Source organism: Papaver somniferum, chromosome 3, assembly GCF_003573695.1.
Source record: "Papaver somniferum cultivar HN1 chromosome 3, ASM357369v1, whole genome shotgun sequence".
In the NCBI taxonomy this organism is placed as follows: Eukaryota; Viridiplantae; Streptophyta; class Magnoliopsida; order Ranunculales; family Papaveraceae; genus Papaver; species Papaver somniferum.
The window spans coordinates 90,186,773-90,209,563 of NC_039360.1; the positions used below are offsets into that span (position 1 = coordinate 90,186,773).

Consider the following 22,791-nt stretch of genomic DNA (forward strand, 5'->3'; position numbering starts at 1 on the left):
GCTGCAGTTCATAATCACCACCAACATAGGCATCTCAGTTCTTCTCTACACTCTCAACCTGCAACTGTACTTAAAAACCATTTTCAAGCATCAGCTCAAACCATTCTTCATAGAGAACCAACTCAAAGCCAACACCAGTACCACCTTCTCTATAATATTAACTTCAGCTGCAACCGGAGCTTACTAGCAGCATCAAATGAAACTCGTCACAAGACCCTGTCACTGCAATAACCATATCAAACCCATCACTGCAATAACCATATCAACAATACCAGCAACTACACTTGCACACTGCCAATCTGAAAGCAGCGGTAGCAACATCTCCTAGCTGACTCTACTCAGCTCCACAATCCAATTCACCACCTGCAATTGCTTCCCATATCAACTGTAAGAAAAATTATAAGAGATATTATACATGTTCATTGATAGATGGAACCAATTTTGGTTTCATCATAAATATGATGAAACCATAATTGGTTTCATCATAAATAAGATGAAACCATAATTGGTTTCATCATAAATAAGATGAAACCATAATTGGTTTCGTCATAATTCAACTGCACATGTACATGAACCTGCATGTTATTGGTTCATTGACCTCCACATGTACATGAACCTGCATTTCATACTTTTATGACATAAATAAGCAATTTCTTATTACTTAGCACATGGTTAATGAATAAGCTGTAGACAAATTCGAAGTCTCTGATATGATTTTTGTGACTATCAACACAAATCAAACATCCATTGTTGATTACATCGCATTTTACTAGCTACGAACGTAGGTCAACATATACAGAGTTGATAACCAAACAAGAACAAAGATATCAGGACACCTAGGAGAGTATAATCGGGCGAAAGTCATGCATATTGTGACAAATGAAATTCTTAAGCATGATATTTATTTAATTTCAAGGTTGGATAGGCTACAAACACTAAACAATTAAGATGCAAGCAACTTCCTGACACTGGCAGCATGTAGATTAAAGAAAAAATTGAACAAGGAGAATTGAGTTACCCGTGGCATATTCAATTAGTTGAATAAGCTCAGTGTCCCTAACTTGGACGATAACATATGAAGTAGTGGACACAGCTGTGATGTTACCAAAATCATTGACTGCAGCTTCTTTACAGATGCTTTTTGTCTTGTCCAATTTAGCTTCTCCAATTCCCCTATATTCCAAAGATTGCAATGTTGATATCTTCTTCTCATGCTCAATATTTTCCCTTTCAAGAGCCTAAAAATCAAGCAACATATAACACATATAAGCAATCATTAAGACTAAGACTAATGCTCCACGTTACATTGAAACTCAACAAGACACCTAATGGCTCCACAAGCAAATTAAAATCTGAATTATCAAAGGTCAAATTTCCAATTTATAATGAATTTAATGTTCAATATCCTAGTCTAGTGGTTTTCAATTTTGTGTCACAAACAAGCAGTACAATTCTGCATACCTTAACTTCCTGGTGTAGCTTCTTCTCCCATGCCAAGAGTTGCTCCAATGTGGAAAAGTGACTCTTCGGACCTTGTTCCACAAGCGCGCCGGTATCCAATCGATACTAAATATCCAAAGGAGGTTTTGATATCTAGCTTGAACTCAAATTTGTCAAAAGACAGTTTCTGGTCAGTCAAAATGTGAAACCCCAATCAATCCTAAACCCAAATAAACTTAATTTTCATTCAACAAAACTACAAACTTTTCATTTAGATGGGCACGACTAATTTCAAGCAGATTAGAGACAGGCTCACCAGCAACAACAGCTTTCTCAAGATAGTATTTGATACAAGCAACAATTTGAGCAAGATCTTTATGTCTTACCACCAATTTCATATTTGCTATCTCACCACCACCTCCGCCGCCACTGCCGCCATGATTATGAACAGACTTATTACCCAGTTTCATATGCATCCTAATCCATCACCTGCAGTTCAGTTTAGCTTACAGTCACCACTTCCATCAACAAATCCATCTCAGTCATAACCTAGGAACAAAACAAACAATCAAATCTATTAAAACCCAACACCACAAAACCCATTTCCGTTCAACATCTCTTCTTGTCGATCGACAACTCAATCCACCGCAGAATCATCTCAACCAATCACTACCACCATCAAACAACAACCAAAAGACTCATCCTAGTTTTGTGAAATTAGCATTTCCATTTCAATTTCACATTTGGTTCCTTGATTATAATGTTATCTACCATTTCAAATAAATGCTTCCACCTTAAAATTTTCATTCTCCTCTGTATCCACATCTAATCCTTGGCTTAAATGTAACCAACCAAATTTGATTCAGAAAAATTTCAGGACAGATCCATGTACACATTCAATAATATACAGATCCTTGTCAAACTTCAAATGAAAAATTAGTTCAAAAATCATAAAGTCTTCGACCAAAAAAAGATCATCAAATTAGATCCCTCACAGACTAATTCCACCAACAAATTTGAAAAAAATTTAACAAAAAATTACAAGAAATTTGTGATTTCTTACCGCTATCGCCGATGAGACAAATTAGGTTATCAAATTTGACATCACCACTCCGTCATCTCTTCCTTGAAAATCGATCTCAATCATCAATTCGTCACCAACCCATCCATGTTCTTCTTGTTCTTCAATTGAAGTTACAATCGCAACCCTAATTTCAACAATTTATTCATCTAATCTTACAGAAATATCAAAACATCACCAGATCCACCTGTGTTTTCTTCTGAATTTGAAAATGAAACTATGGTTAGGGTTTTAATTAAGGTTGGGGTGGTGGTGGTAATGGTGTCGATGGTTAAGGAATTGAAGGAGGCGGAGGAGGGTGGTGGTAACGTCTCTCGAATTCTTCACCTCTTGAATCAACGCTGTTCTTCTCGTGCAGTTCCATTGTTGCTGCTGGTGATGATGATGGTGGGAGAAGGTGACGGAAGAAAGAAGAAATCAGAGAAGAAGAAGAAAAGGTCGAAGGGTATGTTTGGCTTTTTTAAAAGTAACAAAAACTAAATTTACACATTATTATTTGGCTTGGGGTTTTTGTCCCAGTTTTATTTGAAACGGTTTTTATTTGGTAGAAATAATATGACCGGTTTTTTCTTATCACTAGTTTGTTCACCTAGGGGTTTTGTCACTAGTTTTGATCTTCTTACATACCAAATTTCCTCATTTGCAATTTTTGACTTTTGACCATTATGATCTTCATCCTTTTTCCTACAGGTAAACGTGATTGCAATAGAGAATGAGCCGAAGGAAGCGGAGGAATAATTCTTCCATGTCATTGAACTATTGAAATAGTATTCTCTAAAGAAAGACTTATAGTTTTAGTACGAGCAGTATTGGATGTGACCGCAAAAAGTAAGAAAGAAGTTGTTATTATTAGTTGAAGGAGAATCTCCATGCACTTTTATTCTTACACTGTCTCACACATTTGACGTCATTTTTGTAAATAAAAATCAAAAGGTTACAAGTTTAAAGCAAATGTTTTGGGATATGTTCCTCTTATAAAACTCTATAATTTTATCAAAAATGATCGCATTCCGAAACGTATAACATCACCATCTACTACTTTGAAACTGAGCCATTGAAAATCAACAAATTTTCAACCGTTGAAATTAAGATCGGTAGATGATGGTGTTATACATTTTGGAATGCGCTCATTTTCGATAAGTATGTCGAGCTTTGCAAGAGAAACATATCTTAAAAAAATTAACTTTGGTTTTTGTTCACAAAAATAACGTCTAATGTGTGAGATGGAGTGAAAATAAAAGTGTATACATTACACTATTAGAATAATGCTCATTATGCTTATGTAGCCCTAGTTAGTCAGTGGGTCAGACATCCATTCACCAACGTGTTATAACAATGTTTTCATTCGTTTTTTCCCTCCCTCAGAGGCATTCAATTTTCTTTTAACTCTCAGCTCTCCATCACTTCTTTCACTTTAACTCTCTAAAAGTAGCTTGGAATCTTTTAGCAGCAATGGCATTTCCTTCAAAACATTAAGGTCTCGTAGTTGCAGAGGAATCACAAGCAGCTGATACTCAGCTCTCATCTCTCGATCATGGTAAGCCATCGTTTTCAGTACTACTATTCACAATATTCTCATATGATGTTTGAATTTTTGGGAATTTTTCGTTGAATGTCTATATATTATACGATTTCTTGTCAAATTTGTTGTGATGGAAAACGAAGCAGATGAGTTTAAAAATTTCATCAAATCTTCTCTGTTTGTCTCAGATATTGAAAATTTCGCCCAATTTTGTAGTCAGTACTTCTTTTTTAAGATCTGCGATGATTTTGTTTGATCGAAGATATAACGTTTTTGGTTAGAAATATTGCTTCTCGATAGTCGATAAACACATGTTTAGCATGAAGCACTTTGATGTTTGAGTAATCTTTTAGGTATTCACCTTCATACAGAAGATTCGAAGAACTTTGTATCGGATTGCTGGAATTGCTCTCGAAATATGATTTATAACAGTGATTTGCTAAGATCTTTGGGGAATTTGTTAATAATCAAATATTTAAAAATACTACTGAAGCACTTTGATGTTTTGATTGGATCTTTTAAGTGTTCAAATATTACACAGAAGATTCAGAGAAATTTGTATCGGATTTAGTTTCCTATATATGTTTGTAAATTTGTATCGAGCATCTACTCCTGTAGATATCACTCTCTAGAAATTTTATTATATAACAGTAGTTTGCTACTACAGTAAAACATTTATAAAGTAATAGGTTTGGGACCACCCTAATCCTATTATTTTAAAGAGATATTACTTAATCGATAATATAATAATTTATTATTTTATAAACATAAACATAATATATTTATTTAAAGACAAATCTGTTTCTTTTATAAATATAATAATAATATAGTAATTTAAGGAATAATTTTTAATCTTTTTGAATTTGAATTTGAAGAATTGTGGTTTGATACAAAGTACCTATGATGTGCAACCATTGACTAAATTGAAAGAAGTTACTAGATGATGAACCATTGGAAATCGTAGAAACATTAATATTATAGTAGATACAATGCATTACAAACCCTAAAAAAATTTAATGTGTATGAAAAATAATTTTTATTTTTCTAATGAAATTACTATTTTATATAATATTTGGGATCTATTAATGTTCAAGGGGAACTTTTGAAATATAATATATTATCGAATTTATTATTTTAGCACTAAGGACCCGAGTCGGGACTGGAAAATTATATTATTTTAGCGAGACTATTATATTATCGAGTATTATATTAAAAAGTTTTACTGCATCTGTGAACAAGTTGTTAATAACTGAAGATTTACTGCTTTAAGATTGAAGCACTTTGATGTTTGATTAGATCTTCTAGGTGTTCAGCTTTGGAACATAAGTAAAATTATGATCTCTTTGAAATTTTGAATTCGAATTCTTGCAAAATTTAATTCAATTTAGTAGTTAATTGGTTTGTGTTCTCTTTAAATTAGCTAGGTTTTCTTAATCTACTTTTGATGTACCCATAACCCAACCTTCTCTAGAATCATCTCAAAGGCATCCCAAAAAAAGACAAGAGGAGAAGGAGGAAGCGCAAGAACCCAACTTGTCAGTAAAACAACTTAAAGACAATGGTCAGTTACAAGAAGACGAGGTAAATTTTTGCAACCCAGAAAAGTTCTAATTTCCTTTTTTTTTCTCATGCTCAAGTTTCATAGTTCACATTAACAAAAAATAAAAGGTGGTGATGTTAGAATTATTGATGCAAATTGGTTCTATAACTGGGTTAGTAGAAGTGAAAGGGAACTGCAACATACATGTTCCTTTTTTATTCTTTGATAGTAACAACTATCAAAAAATGCCATTGTATCCATTTCATGAGAACTGAAACGTTTAAAAAAAAACATATGTATGCTTACTTGAGAGAGAAACGGAAATTTGAAGGCAATAAGAAAGGTTTGTAAACTTCTTCTTCAGTTTGTTTTATGGGTTGTGTTTCTACTCAAGAGGTTTTCTAAACCCTGTAAGAGCAAGAAATAAAAGCTCTCATTTTATTTTATTTTTGAGTTGTCATTGACATATTTAGAACATGTATAAACAGAAGTTTCTTCCTTGTTAAGAGAGGTTGCTCATGATTTTTCTTCTTATTGATGATTTTTCTTCTTATTCATGACATGGTTTTTGGTAGATGGAGGTATTGTTATCTCCAGATTAATATGGTGCCTGATTGGCTATGTTTAGTAAAGATCATGACACACCAATGTGCCTCGAACTATGGTTTACGTCTTCAAACTATTGATTTTGTAACATAAGGTTTCACCTTTCATGTGAAGTTTCTTCTTTGCATGCAGACACTAGCAATGGAGTCTATATATGGTGAGGATCTCACTGCACTTGACAGGGAGGATGACTCGAGGTCTTTCCAGGTTTTGCAAATACCCAATTTAATTAGCATTGCAGAAGAAAAACAATTAAACAATTAAATAATCCTATTTTCTAAATAAATGAAGTACTTTTCTACAAATAAAAATACATATTAAAGTTTCTGATGAGCTTGTAATGTATACTAAGATTGGCTCAGTTGGTGGGGAAGCAAAATTTGGCTTAATAGGCAGTGAAGCAATGAAAATAGATGATCAGTCAAATAGATATCTCTATTTCAAAATTCAATATCTTCCACCAATATTATTAACATGCCTACTGCCGAAGGCATACCCAACTCATGTTGCTCCTATTTTTACCATCTTTGTTCAATGGTTGGACACAATTAAGATTTCTATCTTGTGTTGTATGTTGGATGACATTTGGACAGCTCAGTTTGGCAAAGAAGTTGTCTACGAATGGATAGTTGCATTACAGAATTCATCATGCTTAGAGTTTGATAATTGGATAACATTTACTTCATTTGAAAAGGCAGATAATGCTGGAGATAGGCAGGCAATTTCAAAAAGTGTCACTGCAGATGTACTCGTACCTTCCATGCTGAGCTACAATGACGACAAATGCAATGAGATATTCTGACACAGCCTACATAAATGCTGCATTTGTCTGAGTGAATATCCAGGTATCTAGAATTTTTTTTTTTGTTAGTTAAATCATAATTTTCAGTATGGAATAATCTGAAAATTAGTGTTCTGCACTTGATTACTTCTGTTGCGTTTGTCATTCTGGATACAATATTGTACTATAATAATCTGATTGGTTGTCCTATACCAATCCGAATCACTGAAATATTGCTATCATATATTGTTTATTGAAGTACTGAAAAATAATAAGTGTCATGCTATTTTCATAACTAGATTGCTCTTAGTGGCTTATCATTTTTCAGCAATGAAATCATGTGGTACCCTAGCTGATAATCGCTCTATTGGGTTGAACCAAAGCTTTACATGTTTTGAATTTTCAGTCCTCTTAGTTTAATACATATTTTGCACATTAGTTATCACTTCATATTATAATTTACTACAATGCTTCAATCATTCACTGTATTCTTGTAATATAAACACTAGAGTTGGTGGTTTTCATATTATAATTTATTGCACATGTCTACAATCTTCACTATAATATTGGATCTTCTCGTTATGGACCAATGCATTTGAAATCTGATATTGTGCAGCTGGATAGCAGGGCACAGGCGCATCGTCTGTGCGTCTAGAGTAATAGTAATGAAGGGGGAAAGAATAATGTTAAGAGGGTGGGTGGTTTGTTAGCGTCTGATTCATCATCTGGATCTGTCTTGGACCGAGTCAGATGTTAGAAACTCAATCCCAAGTGTCAATTAAGGTAAATAGTATGATTTTTGTTGGGGTTTTTTTTCTTTTAGAATTTTGGTTTATTGCGACAAATTACTGCAAATTCAATGCATGGGATTGAGTTTCTATAACTGATATTTTTGTTGACCCATATAACTAAGCTTTTTGTTTCTCAAAAAAGTGGCAAGCCTCGTATCTGTTCATAAAAAATCTTTCGACCCGATATTGGGAACGGTTATAGTGATTTCAAGACTCACCATTACAGAAGTTTCAGAATTCTTCAGGGGACTTTCCAAAAGTATTTTTTTTACCAAACATATAATATACATATTCAAGCCACTCAACAACATAGTAACAAGACAGATGAAGAAAAAACCTAACATTTTCATGTTGATTCCTATATAACATACCTAGTTTTAAATGACCCAGTTTTGATACGTCCAGGAAACGTCATATGGGTACCCCGCTTCTGATGAGCTTTCTGCGGCTAGCTTGTCTCAAAACTGAGATTCTTGGCGCTTGATCGTGTTTCCTGTTTTTCTGGAGCTTGATGGGATCTCTTTATGTAAAGATTTTCTTTTAAACTTTAATGGAAATCTTATTGATGCATATGTTTGTATCAACATTTTGCACTCTTTTTGCTACTCTCCCTCTTTTTAATTACGAAGGAGCTTTGTGCTTGTATGATAATTTCTTGGCCAATTGCTCAATGTTTGAGACCATGATCAGAGTTTTGACTTGTTTGACCTTATTTTATATCTCACTGTGATATTACTTTGGTCTTTGAGCAGTGTTATCCCGCGCAGCTGCGTGGGAAAGCTCTATAAGAAAGTGGGTTGATTACTGTCAGATGGTATCATATAATATATATCAGCCGTTGATAGTGATGGTATAGCTGTCTATGAGATTAATTATTAAAAAGTCCTCAAAGTTAATTTAACAAAATCAGAACAATCCTTACCTAATTCAATATTTTAATATATAGGTTTTTCTCCTTAAAATCCAAATTTAACAGCCATTAATCTTTTCAAGAACAAGAACAATTGTTCCTTCTTCTAAAACAAGAACTGTTACTTTTCCTTGGGGATTCAACACCTTATTAAATCATTTCAATACATTAAACAACACATGTTAATTCAAAACTCGAAAACTTATGAAGAAGAAATTAAAAAATTTATTTTCAGTAATTGATGTTGTAAAAAGAGATGCTTGTATGGATATTAATCTCGTTTTTCCTTTGATGTTTTTGATATAAGTTATTCAATTTTACTTCATGAATAGGTTCTTGAGCTTTTTGTAGATCACTCACAGTACCCTAAAAATATTCAACAAAACTGAGAAACCCCAAAATTTATATATCTCAATTACAGATCTATAAATACAGTTTAAGAGAAACCCATACAACAGTAATAACTTGATTTTTCCACAATTGCATACCTAACCAGTTTATAATTTGTAAGTTAGATCATTGAGCTGTAGAAGTTTGTTTAGGTAAGATCTCAAGGAAAATCCAGGGGGTTTAATGGTAAGTAGTCCAAACGTAAGAGAACGACCAAAGGTGAGCTAGTGATTTCAAATTTGATAGAAGTTGTCCTTGAAGGATAAACCAAGTTTTATTTCGGTTCCTTAAAATTCTGGTTACAATGATAATCAATGGATCTTTGAAAGTTTGTCGACAGTTATTGAAAGTAAATAAGAGGAAGAAGATGAGATGTAAAACCAAATGAAAACATACCAAAAGGACTTCTAATATTATAAATTTTCCTCCTGTAATAATTGAGAAAAGATAAAAATAAATGTAATCCAAACGAGAATCTTAATCCTACGGTTCGTAGCTGCTAGCTTATGAAGCTTCGCCGCGCTACTGCGTGCAACAACACTACTCTTGGTCTTTTATGCCTTGGACTTTTCATGTAATTGGTTTTAAGCTAATCTAGATCCATTGCTTTGCCATGATTTTGGATTTTCTTTTTCTGAGTTTGAGGTCTTGTTCTTCGCTCAATAGATAAATATCTAGAGCACAAGAGGTAGTTGAGATTTTCTTTAGGATACATGGCATAGCCAAAGATGAACCATTTTATGGTGAAATTCAAAACTAAAAAATAAGGTACATAATACAAAATACATCATGTGTCAAGAAGGAGTTTGTTACCATTCTTGAACAGATTGTGCTTCCTCCTTGTCATGTTCCAGGAAGAGGCACGATTTACCAAAATCAAGTTATGTTATGGTAGGCATCTGTCAAATGCCCATCATGAACAACAAGATTCTTTAGTAAGTTGTCATGATATGTACCTTCTATGTCTTTAGCATAGTTTAAATTACTAAGGGAAAAGGTTGTATAATTCTTACTTGTATTCAGCCTTATCCTTGCCTTCCTAAAGTCCTTGAATTGGCTAATCTGTTTTTAGAGCTCAGAGATCGTATGATCAACCTTTGTCTGAAGGTTCAAAACTGAGTGGTTACGTGTTTCTGAAATAGATTTCTTCGGTATTCTCTTCTTCTTATTATTCTCTTCAAGATTTATTGAAGGGAAATCAGAATGATCGTTTTTTAGGATAGTCTTTTTCCAATTGGAAGCATCCGATCTTGTCTTTGTCTTTACAAAGTTATCCTTTTGAAAATTATTACAATTGTGAAAAGACTTTATATGACATTTATAAGCAAATCTTGGTTTATCACATCATTGATTCCTTTGCCTAAAGGTTGGACGTTAACAACCCGTAATGTTAAAGGTATTAATTTTAACATATGATCTAGGTTTGATTACTTCTTGTGATGCCCAAATAAGAACATCATGAAGTTTTTCATTCCTTATGCGAAAACGACATTCCCTTTGCAGGTGACCGTTTTTTCCGCAATAATGGCAAACATAAGGAATGTTCTTACCTGGATTCGTGTGTGCTGATTTTGGAGGTTAATAAAATTTGCTCTTTCGAACTTCAACTGCAGACATAGGTATTTCACTTTTTTCATTAGTGGAAAAATTTGGTTGAAAGGAAGTACTAGCCTTGACAAATTCTACCTCTTTGCTACTGAAAAAGTGGGGGTCTAACAACCACACCCAATATTTCGTGCGATAATATGTATGGACTAACTCCAATATAATTTCAAGAAAATCAACTAGACAGTCAGACTCAATCAAGAAAAATATATCTAAGAGTTATATCTCTATTTCTCAATGTAATCAACAAATCAAACAGATAGAATCCGCGAGCCTGATTATTATGAGAAACAACTTGAACGGTATCAAAGACCAATATTCAAGTGTCAATCAATTTCAATCAACAACCAAAGGTTGGATTTACCAATTGATTGAACTACGCACAACCTATGATATTTCAATTATATAAAAAAATATAATGCTGAAAAGAAATAACACAGACACCATAAGTTTTTTTAACGAGTAAACCGCAAATGCAGAAAACCCCCGGGACCTAGTCCAGATTTGAACACCATATTGTATTAAGCCGCTACAGACACTAGCCTACTACAACTTAACTTCGGACTGGAATGTAGTTGAGCCCTAACCAAGTATCATACCGATTAAGGTACAGTCGCGTTTCTTACGCCTCTGAATCCCAACAGGACTTTACGCACTTGATTCCCTTAGTTGATCTCACCCACAACTAAGAGTTGCTACGACCCAAAGTCGAAGACTTTATAAACAAATATGTTTGTCACATAAAAGTCTATTCTGATAGATAAAGCTGTCTCCCAGAGAAATACGTACGAAGTTTTTGTTCCGTATTTTGATAAACCAAGGTGAACAGTAACCAATTGATAATCTGGTCTTATATTCTCGAAGAACATCCTAGAAATATCAATCACCTCACAATAACTTAATTATATGGTAGTAGAACAAGTTATTGTGGAATCACAAAGAATGAGACGAAGAGCTTTGTGATTTATTTTTATATTTTACCTTTCGGAGATAAATCTCGAGAAAATCTTAGAGAAAATAATACTCAATACGATAAAACAAGTAAGATTTGAACACGCAACCAAAGATAAAATAGTTGGGTCTGGCTTCAGAATCCCAATGAAGTCTTTAAGTCGTTAACCTATAATGGTTTTAGGGAAAACCTAGGTTAAAGGAGAATCGACTCTAGTCGCAAATAGTATCATACAAGAGGTGTGGGGATTAGGTTTTCCAGTTGCTAGAGTTCTCCCTTATATAGTCTTCAAATCCGAGTTTGATAGATTTGAAAAAAAGCAATCAATATTCATCGTTAGATGAAATCCTAATTTAAGATTCAAGCTAAGTTTGCTTAAAACCAAAGCAATATCTCTTGACCGTTAGATGGTCTTAACTTGTTACACACAAATGAAATATACCTTCATTTAGATATGGGTAACCGTACCTAAACGTGTATATTGAGTTGGCTCAACAATAATTAACCGAAGTTAGCCGTATGAACAATTTTGTATTAACCATATTCATCTAACACTTCTAGATCCAATGAATCTAATTGTGTTACTCATAGAGTTGTTCAATTGTTTATATTCTCATAAAAGTATACAAGACACAACTGAAACAAAATCAGATTGATTCAAGATAATCAATTCATGAACATTTAGCCATGGTTTGCAAAGATTTCATTCCTTAATTTATAAATATATTTGTTCATGAGTATGAAATCATACTAAACCAATTTTAGAACTTAAACCAACTCAGTTTTCAAACGGGTACGCAAACTTAAGTTCCGTACTTTGGTCATGTACGACAGTTCGCAAACGGGTATGCAAACTTGGTTCCCGGACTTTAACAGTTAAAACTCTTTGCATACGGGTATGCATACATAGTTCCCAGACCTGAATCATACTACAACAGTTTGCATACTGGTATGCATACTGTGATATATCCAGACAATGGTTGTTTGTTCTAATCTTTCATTTCAATCATTGAAACATCCTTAGAAGACGACAGTAGATGTCTCACACAAACTATTAGCTTATAAGTAATTTTCAAGTGATCGAATGATTAATACGAAACATTCCGATTCTACATCAAATGACCGTCTCACACAAATCATGTAAGATGTTACAAGGCGATTTTCACATGATCATCTTTTGACTCATTATTGAGTTTCCAACAAATAAATCGTTTCTAACTAAACTCGTCAAGAATAAGGATGAACTTAGTTAAACCAAAAAGCTTTCCAACACATATTTCGAGAAAGATATGTGTATAATGTAAAAGTCTACATAGTTATACGACTTAGTCTCAATAGGAGATATAATAGAATAAACTTCTGAGTGATATAAAAGTTTTAGTCTCCACATACCTTTTATTGATGAAGTTCTTCCAAGCTATCCTCAGTAGATCTTCGTTTTCAATCAATGAACGTCGTGAAGTGCAAAGCTCAACTACACATTATATCCTAATCCGAGACATGGCTATAAGTAGACTAGAAATCAAGAATTATAGTTTTGATCACCTAAACTTGACAAACAAGCTTGAAATAGCAACGCTTGCGAGTTCGACCGAGCAGTGCTCTAACAGCTAGTATCTGTAGCAACTATTTCCTTATAGCCCAATCCTCATGTATCACGATGATTTTTAATTGCTCATAGCATAGTGGTTGATTTGTTTGAGAAAAACACTTTCTTTGTCTTTAAAACTAGTTTGTTGAGAGTTAAACCTTGCCTCCTTCCTTGCAAGTTTTTCTTCCAACATAATGAGATTTTACGAAGTCTTTCACATTTAAAGTTTTTTGAACGTACTTCTTCTTCTCGATCTTTAAGAATGGATTGTATTAGGTGATAATCACAATCATAACCTTTAAAGATCTTTCTCAATTTTTTGTTTTCTCAATATAGAGGAGTCAAAAAACTAGTCAGACATGATGTTGGTCTTTTTCTCTTTAAGAGATGGTCAAACAACTTGATGTATTGTGAGACTTCCTTATCAACATCAAAATCACTTTCGTTAATTAGAAAGTTCATCCAACTGTTCTTCTAGGCGTGTATCCCAGTTATCCACAGTTTTAGATGATGTAACAGATGTGACAGTTTTCTCATGTGAACCAAACCCTTGAACTATGTTTAAATGATTCTGAACTGGTGGTATATTTTTCAAGATCATACTCATATACATAGAGTCATATTTCTTCAAACACAGACTTGTTAGGTTAACGTGTTTTTCTGCTCTGATACCAATTGAAAACGCTGGGGGTACCAAAATACACCACCAAATTTTTCTTAGGAAATTTGTATGAACAAACTCAACACAATTCCGAGAGTTCAACTCAATCAAGGAGTAATGTCTAAAGTTCTCTCTCTCTCTCTCTCTCTCTCTCTCGCAATTAGAACGTTTATAGAACCAAGTCTGTGAACCTAATTACAAAGAGATTACTTGGACGGTATCAAAGACCAATGTCCAAGAATCAATCAAGTCGTATCCAATAAAACAAGGTCGGATGTGTCTACTTTGATTGGTTAACGCACAACCTGCGATGTTTCAATTATAAAGATAAACAATATAATGCGGAAAAATAAATAACATAGATTCCAGAAGTTTATTTAATGAGGAAACCGCAAATGCAGAAAAACCTTGGGACCTAGTCCAAATTGAACACCAAACTGTATTAAGCCGTTACAGACACTATCCTATTACCAATTAACTTCAGACTTAGTTGAGCCCTAATCGAGTCTACCACTGATTAAGGCACGGTCGTGCTCCTTACGCCTCTTAAATCCCAACAGGACTCCGTGCAATTGATTCCCTTAGCTGACGTCACACCAACTAAGAGTTGCTTCAACTGAATTGAATACTTTAAACCTGCCTCCCACAGATTAATCCTATATGTGATTTTCTTTACGATCAAAAAGTTTGATCAAGGTGATATAAATCGATAGCGGTAGACAGAGTCCAGTTAACCTCAAAATCCGGACTTATGCAACCGAAGTGCAGCCTAGATTATTATTCATCTCACAAGTATAAAACTTGTGGAATCAACAAAGTTTGAGACGAAGAGAACTTTGATGATTTCTATTTATCTTGATCAAGTGAGCATCTCAACAATCGATCAAGATAAGGATACTCGAGTTATCAAGAAAAGATAACTGGACCTGGATTCATGAATCCCTATGAAGTCATTGTAGTCGTTAAACCCTAAAAGGTTTAGGAAGAGGACGACTCTAGTTACAACTAGGACACACCAAAAAGTAATGTCGGGATTCAAAGATCCCAGTTGCTTGAAGTTCCCCTTTTATAGATATTCAAAGCATAGGTTGCTTTAGGTTTAATTAAGCTAAGATAGCTTTGGAACAAAGCAATCAATATCCACCGTTATATGAATCTTTGAATCTGATTTACTAAACAAGATATACACTATGGTTAGGTGAAACCTAAACCGAACCGTGTATAAAGATTATGTTCAAGGTAGTTAGACGAAACTAGACGATTTGAACTTATAAGCTTGATATTCATTTTCATGAACACTTAAGACATTAACCTTAAGTTACAATCCATGTGATCAAATTAGGATAGTGTTTTTGGAGAATTGATCAAATGATAATTATCTCGTAGAAATAAGTTTATCGCACTTGAGAAAAATCGACATGGTTAGTAGATATACAAAGTACAAATACCATAGTCGTTCGTGAGCCAGGTCAGTCACGATACGTGTACCGGTTTGTAAACTATTAAGCCAAACCAAGTTCAGGAGTTGACATAACTATATGCGTATATGTGTACCTTAAGACTATGACCGGTTTCGGAGTCCACAAAACTATTTTGGTATGCATACATGTATGGACACATAACCGAGTTCCAAAACACATAACATTTTTGTACGTGTACCGGTATGGATACCAAACCGGTTCCGTGACCACAGTTCCTTTTCGGTTTTCATACGGGTATGTGCACCGATCCGGTTCACGAGTTAAATAGATTTTTACAGGATGCACATAAGGATATGCGTACCAAAAATCTGCAAGTCGACATATAGCTACTCCGCTACTTGTACGAGTACATGTAATGCGGCTTTATACTTATAACAGTTTTTCCAGTTTGTAAGACTGATACCTCTGTCTTGTATCTGAATCTATAGTAGGAGTAGTTCTATATTTATTTCTAAATCGATTCGAAACATTCCCCTATAACATATAAATGACACATACCACTATTCTATGATATTTTCGAATGATAAAACTTGCTACATGATTTTGATTGCGAACAATAAATTGTCCTTAACCAAAATTCATCAAGTATGAACAAATGTTCATTAAGCTTTGTCATTATATTTCGAGAACTAATTACCACGATAAACTTGACTCGAAATTCTTGTATATGCATGGTAGTCTAATTAGTTACGCGACAACGTCTCAAGGATTCAAAAGTGAATATAACTTGAGAAATAGGTGGTTCAGTCTTCAGTTACCTTTTGTTGATTAAGTTCTCCAAATGCTTCCGTTAATCTTCACCTTCAAACGGTAGAACGCAATGATAATTCTCGCGCGTGATCCAGTGTTTCTCAACTACATTTCTATCCTAGTCTGAGACTTAATTAATATTGGAGACTAGAAATCAAGATATAGTTTTGACAACTAAATTTGACAACGAGTTTGAGATAGAAACACTTGTGAGTTCGACCAAGCAATGCTCTAACAACAGTCACTCGTTAAAACCGTGATAGTATTCACTGGTTACCTCCTCCCATTATTTTCTACACTATAAATTCAGATGGTAGCTATCATGAGAATACTAAAACTGGTGGTATATAATAAATTATTCGTGATTTTGCAGGATCACACAAGGGATCAAAATGATTTTACCTAGCTGAGGCATGGAACACAGAGCAGGCTGAGTGCAACGGACTGTGGGAGGTGATGCAATGGGCAAAAGATCTTAAATGGAGAATGTGCACTCTAAACTGGTGGCGAATGCAATAAAAAATGAAAGCTTAAATATGGATTGGAGAATCATGATTTATTTCTTGAAATAAATATACTTTTAGAGTGTTTATGTCTTGGCAATGCAGTTATGTACCAAAGGAAAGAAATAAGGTAGCTGACATTTTATCAAAACTTGCTAGAGTTGAAAGGATGAGTGGAATTTGGTTTATTTCACCTCCCAAGAATATAAATGTCCATTTGCTAGAAGATGCATATCATGTAAATGCATAATCCTATTAATAAAATCTTTCTTCGGTTTCGGGAAGAAAAAAAAAAAGAATCCTCAAGGCAAAGATCTTTGGAACAGCATATTGAAGAGCAAGAAGTTGATGATACCTCATACCGATATCAAGGTATGCAATGGAAGAAATATTTTATTTTGGGTGAGTGGAGTTTGGAAAGCCCCTTACATATTTACATCCAAAGGTGTATAAGAAAGCAAAATCAAAATGGATCATGAGTGTTGAATGCATTGACTCGGCAGGTAATTGCAATTGGTGATCAACAACATCGACAGTGAAGCGATTAGAATAGAATACATATCATTGATGAGGCTAATTACTCAACCACCAACACTAACTGGAGAGGAAGATACAATCCTTTTCTTTGGAAACTCTAAAGAGGATTCCAAAACAAACATTGTTACGACACCTACAACCAAACCGCAGACATCTATGATAGATTGTCTCATTTCCTTTGGAAGAAGAATATTCCTCCCAAGGTGACAATACTGTTATGGCCTACTTTCATAACTCTTTGCGTTCACTGCTTAATCTTCAATATAAAAATATTCGGGTAAAAAGTACAACTTGTAAGATGTGTAGACACGCAGATGAAGATGCAGACTACTTGTTCTTCCATTGCCATTATGTAACTGAGGTTTGGTTTCATTTCATAGAAGCATTTAGAATCCCTTAGTGCTGAAATGAAACTCTCCTTCAAAACTTTAACTCTTGGAAATCATGTGGACAAAACAAACAAATATGGAATCCATATAATGTTATTTAGGCCCCGTGGAAAGAGAGGAATGCAAGGTCAGGTATTTTAATGGCAAACTTAAAGAAAGTTCATAGTGTACTTTAGAGGTTAACTTTGGTCTTCCAATGAGGGCACTTTTCACTTGGTGCCCTTGGATTGAATCCTATTTAATTGGGAAACAATAGTTTTTTAAAGGTGGTGCACCAGTGATGGCTTGTAATTACAATTTTCTTGATTAATACATTAACCCTATCGTCAAAAAAATAAAATATAAAAAATTGCAACTCATTCAATAAGAATCCTGTTATAGGGGATGATGGAATCATTAGAGGGATTGAACCATGATAATAATGTCTATTTAGTTGGTTAGGGGGTGTCCTAATGGTATTGTAAATTGTCTAGATCACCCTTTTAATTTTGAATGGTCTAAATTACCCTTCTAGATTTATCTGAAAATACGAAATCGTCCTCCACTGCTTTAACCTAAATGAATGATAAGAAAGAAAGAAAAAGAAAACAGTATGTCTTCTTCCTCATCTCTTCTCCTCCATAACCGACCTCCTTCATCGTCTTCGATTAAGCGACATTTCGAAAAATTAATATAATCAAAGATGTCGCAGAAGAAAGTTGACAAAAATTGTAATGATTATAATCAACGACATCCTCCAATAGTTCAAGAACAATAGTAAATATGAGAACGAAAGTGCAGTTATGTATTCTATTTACAAGCGTAACTTTACTTACGTCTGGTGACGACACAACCATTATGAACCGTAAGTATTCATATATGTCTCAAAAAAATTCTACGACTAATAACCTATCAACCGTAATGTAGTTACGGTTTGTAGTTGAATCCACCATTATCAACCATAAACATTTCTGATAGTTAAAATTTTATTTTGAAATAGATTTTCACGGTTCAAAATTTTAGTTGATATACCAACTGTATGTTGGTTACGGTTGGTCTTGATCCTCAATTTACAAATTGTATTTGTTTACGGTTTATCTTGGTGGTAACCTTTCCAACCGTAAATAAATTACAGTTCATCTCGTCTAGACAAATACCAACCATAACTATTTTTGCGATTGGGTTTTCCTCAAATTTAACCAGTTACAGTTGGTAGTTCATCAATTACGAACCGCAACTACCAATTACGGTTGGTTACATGAAAAATTCCAATCGTAAGTTCCTCTGACAATCTAAAAGTTTTGACTTATTTAAGAACTTTAGATAATTTTGAGCAACAAAAAGCTAATTGGAACTAATTTAGAGGTATACCTGGTCATATTAAGCCACTGGTTCTTTTTGCTTGAGTGAATCAAAACCTAAGGTTTCAAAGACGCGCAATTGGGGGATAAAACAAGTAATCGGGGGATATTGATTACTTCCCCCAACCCATGGTGTGTGCTAAGGGGTGATTTTTGGGTATGAAAATACTAAAATACCATCTGGTTAATTAAAAAACGTTATGAAATGACTATAATACCTTTTCTACTAAAACTTAAAATCTAAAAACCAAATACATATCCCCCATTCTCGATTCACTTCCGGCACTCATTAGGTTTAGGATTTTCGAAAAAAAATTCTTCATCGTTCTTCATCCGTTCTTCGTCGATTAACCTACCCGAATCATAACAATGCCTCCACGAGAGAAAACAAATTCCCAATCGTCAAAATCGATAGGTCAACAAAAACACAAACAAATAATTGCTAAGATTGGTCAAGAGCAAGAAGAAGAAGAAGCAGCGAATTTAGACAATCAAGCTCTCGCAACCATGGCTTCTGTGAGAAGGTAAGTGATTTTAAACTACTTTATGAGTGTTTAAATCGATTTATAACAATGGGTTTAGGTTAGAATAGCGAACCCTAACTGAAACAGTTGAGTTTCAGTAAGTACCAGCACTGAAATATGTATCAATACAGTGTCGGTTTTGTGTTCCGGCATTCAATCTTGGATGAATGCAATGCCGTTTCCAACCCCATATTCACCTGAAACTGAATTTTCCTTACAGGCATAGAATTTGGGTCGAAGTCTATGCCAGTTTTTAGTACCGGCAGTCTTTAATAATAATTCGTATATGCCGGTAGTGGACTTAAAACATACAGGAGAGTTTATGAATTTGTCACCAGTACCGGCATAGATTTTGGGTTGCATTATATGCCGGTTTTGGGTACCGGCATTCTTTTGTAATAATTCGAGCATGCCGGTAGTGGACTTAAAACATACAGGAATTGATTTGTTTGCCGGTACAAAGTTACGGCATGAAATTGATTTATTTCGAGAGTGCCGATAGTAGTCTTTTGATATCCAGGAGAATTACATATGACTACCGGCATTCTCGATAGTCAATGTTCACTGCCGGAACATTTAACCGGCGTGGTTAGTTTAAGTAAGTCAATGCCGGTACAAAAACTGAAAGTGAGTTGTCTCACATTCATTTCGTGTGCTTATGATATAGGTCAAAAGCAAAGGAAGCTAACAAAAGAAAAACTAAAGATGCGGTCACTAAGAGAAGAAGGAAGGACGGTCTTAATACTCCTCAATCTCTCCCTCCTCGAGGGAAAGATGAAGTCGCAAAAAGCGTTTGGGGGCTGAGACAAGAGGGATAATTTTGGAGAGTGGTGGTGACCATAGTCGAGTTGTAATCCGTGAGCACGATGATCAAGATGAGCAAGATGAAGAGGAAAGTGAGGATGAAGATAATGTGGTTCCTCCAAGTCAATTAGCAAGCCAAAGCGAAGTTGGTGGGCCAAGTCAACAACCAACACAAGGCAATGGAAAGAAGGGCAACGACAAAGTGAAAGTTAAAGGTTCCCACCTTCCTCATATTAATGACATGATACCTGACCTTGAACGTGGTAGAATTCGGGGTGAAGCTCCGGAACCGAAAACACTATTTGGATATAAGCACTCCTGGGCTCGTACTATCTATCAAACCTATGTAAGCATTTTTTTATCTTGTGCATACGTATTGTTGTGTATTTATGTAAAATATCTTAATTGTATTGTCTCCTAATTGTAGGATCATAAGAAGGTCGTGCGTGTTTGCCGAACCAAGCCGCGGATTGTTGGAAATTTCCCGAGGAATGTGAAAAGGTCCAACAAATAGTAATGGATTCTGGTCTATATGCTTTGGTTGAAAATTATGTGAAGCCTGATTCCATGACTGTCAATTACTTCGTCGAAAGGTATCATGGTGAAACCGATACCATGCACTTCCCTTTTGGGGATATGACCCTCATCCCTGAAGATACTCAGAACATTCTAGGCTTGAGTGTTATCGGCAAATCAATTGCAGAAGGAGTTGAGTCTATGGACCTAGAATGGTCGAAGTTGCACGCTCTGAATAACAAGCTGTTTGGTTGGGACTACAAAACTTCTGTGGAAAGCTTTTATGAATCCACGTCTGGTAAGACAAAGACAATCAAGTTGACGCTGCTTAAGAAGAAGTTTGAAAACACAAAGCAAAGAAGTTTGGAGGATGGATGGGACCCTAAACAAATTAGTTATACTGCCGCTACATACCTGTTATACATCTTGGGCACTAGGGTATTCCCTGACACTAATGGCAACAGGGTTAGTGCGAACTACCTTCAGTACTTGGATCTGTTGGAAGATGTCTATGGGTATTCTTGGGGCACCGCGGTAATGGCACATTTGATGACGGAGATGAGAAGGGCCTCTAAGGCTAAAACCAACCAATTTGTCGGGAATTTCACTCTATTGCGGGTAATTTTTTTTTTAAACTTATGTTATTATGTATATTGTTCACATGTACCCTTATCGTGAACTTAGAAACAAAACTTATTGCTTCACATTAGAATAGGTGTGAGCTTATGAACACCTCCCAACCTTGTTCAAGGATTGGACCTCCTTGAAGATCAAAGACCTTCCCGAACCCGATACGCCTATAGCTAAGAGATACGAGTTCAACAATACTCCGAAGCCCGGTAACATAGGTCGACTGATCGATATGAGATTGGATTTGGACGCGATGAGTACCAAAGATGTTGTGTTCGACCCTTACAAGGAGGTAAGAGGAAACCACCAAGTTTTGAGGTTTTGTAACGTTGCATTCTACCATGGGTCGTTGTTCCACCCAAAAGGATATGTTATGGCCGATCCTACACGTGTGATGCGCCAACTTGGATATAAGCAATTATTACATTTCGAGACGGAGTCTTTTCAATGTTTTGTTTTTGACCTTTCTCGGTGCTTTTCAACTCCTAATCGGTTGCATGTAGAATATGATCCAAAACCGGATCCAACAGATTGGAGGGATAGGGAACCACGTCGTTTGGTAGTTATTAGTCAGTGGGATAAGTGGGAGCTTGCGGAAAACGGTAATGAGGTTGGTTCCGACTATATGGAAGATTACCTGCAATGGTCACATCCTTTTGTCGTCCGCCCGGATGACGTCCAAGTTCCACCCCAGAATCACCCTCCCGTTCCAACTCCCGCACAGGCACCACCTACGATTGCCCAACTTAATAAGACCGTTGGATTTCTAGTAAGTATTGTTAATTACTTAGTCGTTTAATGTACACATAATCTTATATTAGCATATATATACTAATTATGTGTTGTATGTATGAAACTAGCGGCGTCGGCTTCGCAAGTTGAGGAAGCAGTTATGTTGCAAGTACGATGAAGGAGAGGGGCTATCCAATGAAGAAGTGAAGGAAGTTGTGAAGAAGCTTGATAAAATTGAAGAAACCGACACTAGTGCAAGAGATTTTTTCGGGGAAATTAAGAAGAAACCGACACAAAAGAAGCAAAAGACCAAGTGATTAACTATTTAGTTGTGTTTCTTTTTCTGGATGGTGGTTGTTACGTCTTGAACAATTCCGAACTTGTTTTCGTTTGTACCTCATGGTTAACTCTTTAGTTGTTTGGTTTGCTTTTAGTTTATGTTACCTGGATTAAGAACATTTAAGCAGAATCCAGTTGTTTGGTTTATGTTGAACATGTTTAGATTTCTAGTGATTGTTTTATGTTGAACATGTTTAGATTTCTAGTGAAATGTTATTTTTGCAAGATTTATTTACGACTGCTGCCGGCATGGAAAATCTTAGGTTCAACAACGCCGGTACTGGTTCTGGCATGCACCGAAATTACAGTTCATTTCCGGTTCCTGGTACCGGCAATGATTTTATAAAACCATACCGGAACTAGAAGATTAAAATTT

At 35.1% G+C, this 22,791-nt stretch overlaps 1 pseudogene; it reads right to left on the bottom strand.

Moving 5' to 3' along the window:
* Nucleotides 1-582: 582 nt before the first annotated feature.
* On the bottom strand, nt 583-1,916 carry LOC113359726 (annotated as a pseudogene).
* Between the last annotated feature and the right edge of the window lie 20,875 nt (nt 1,917-22,791).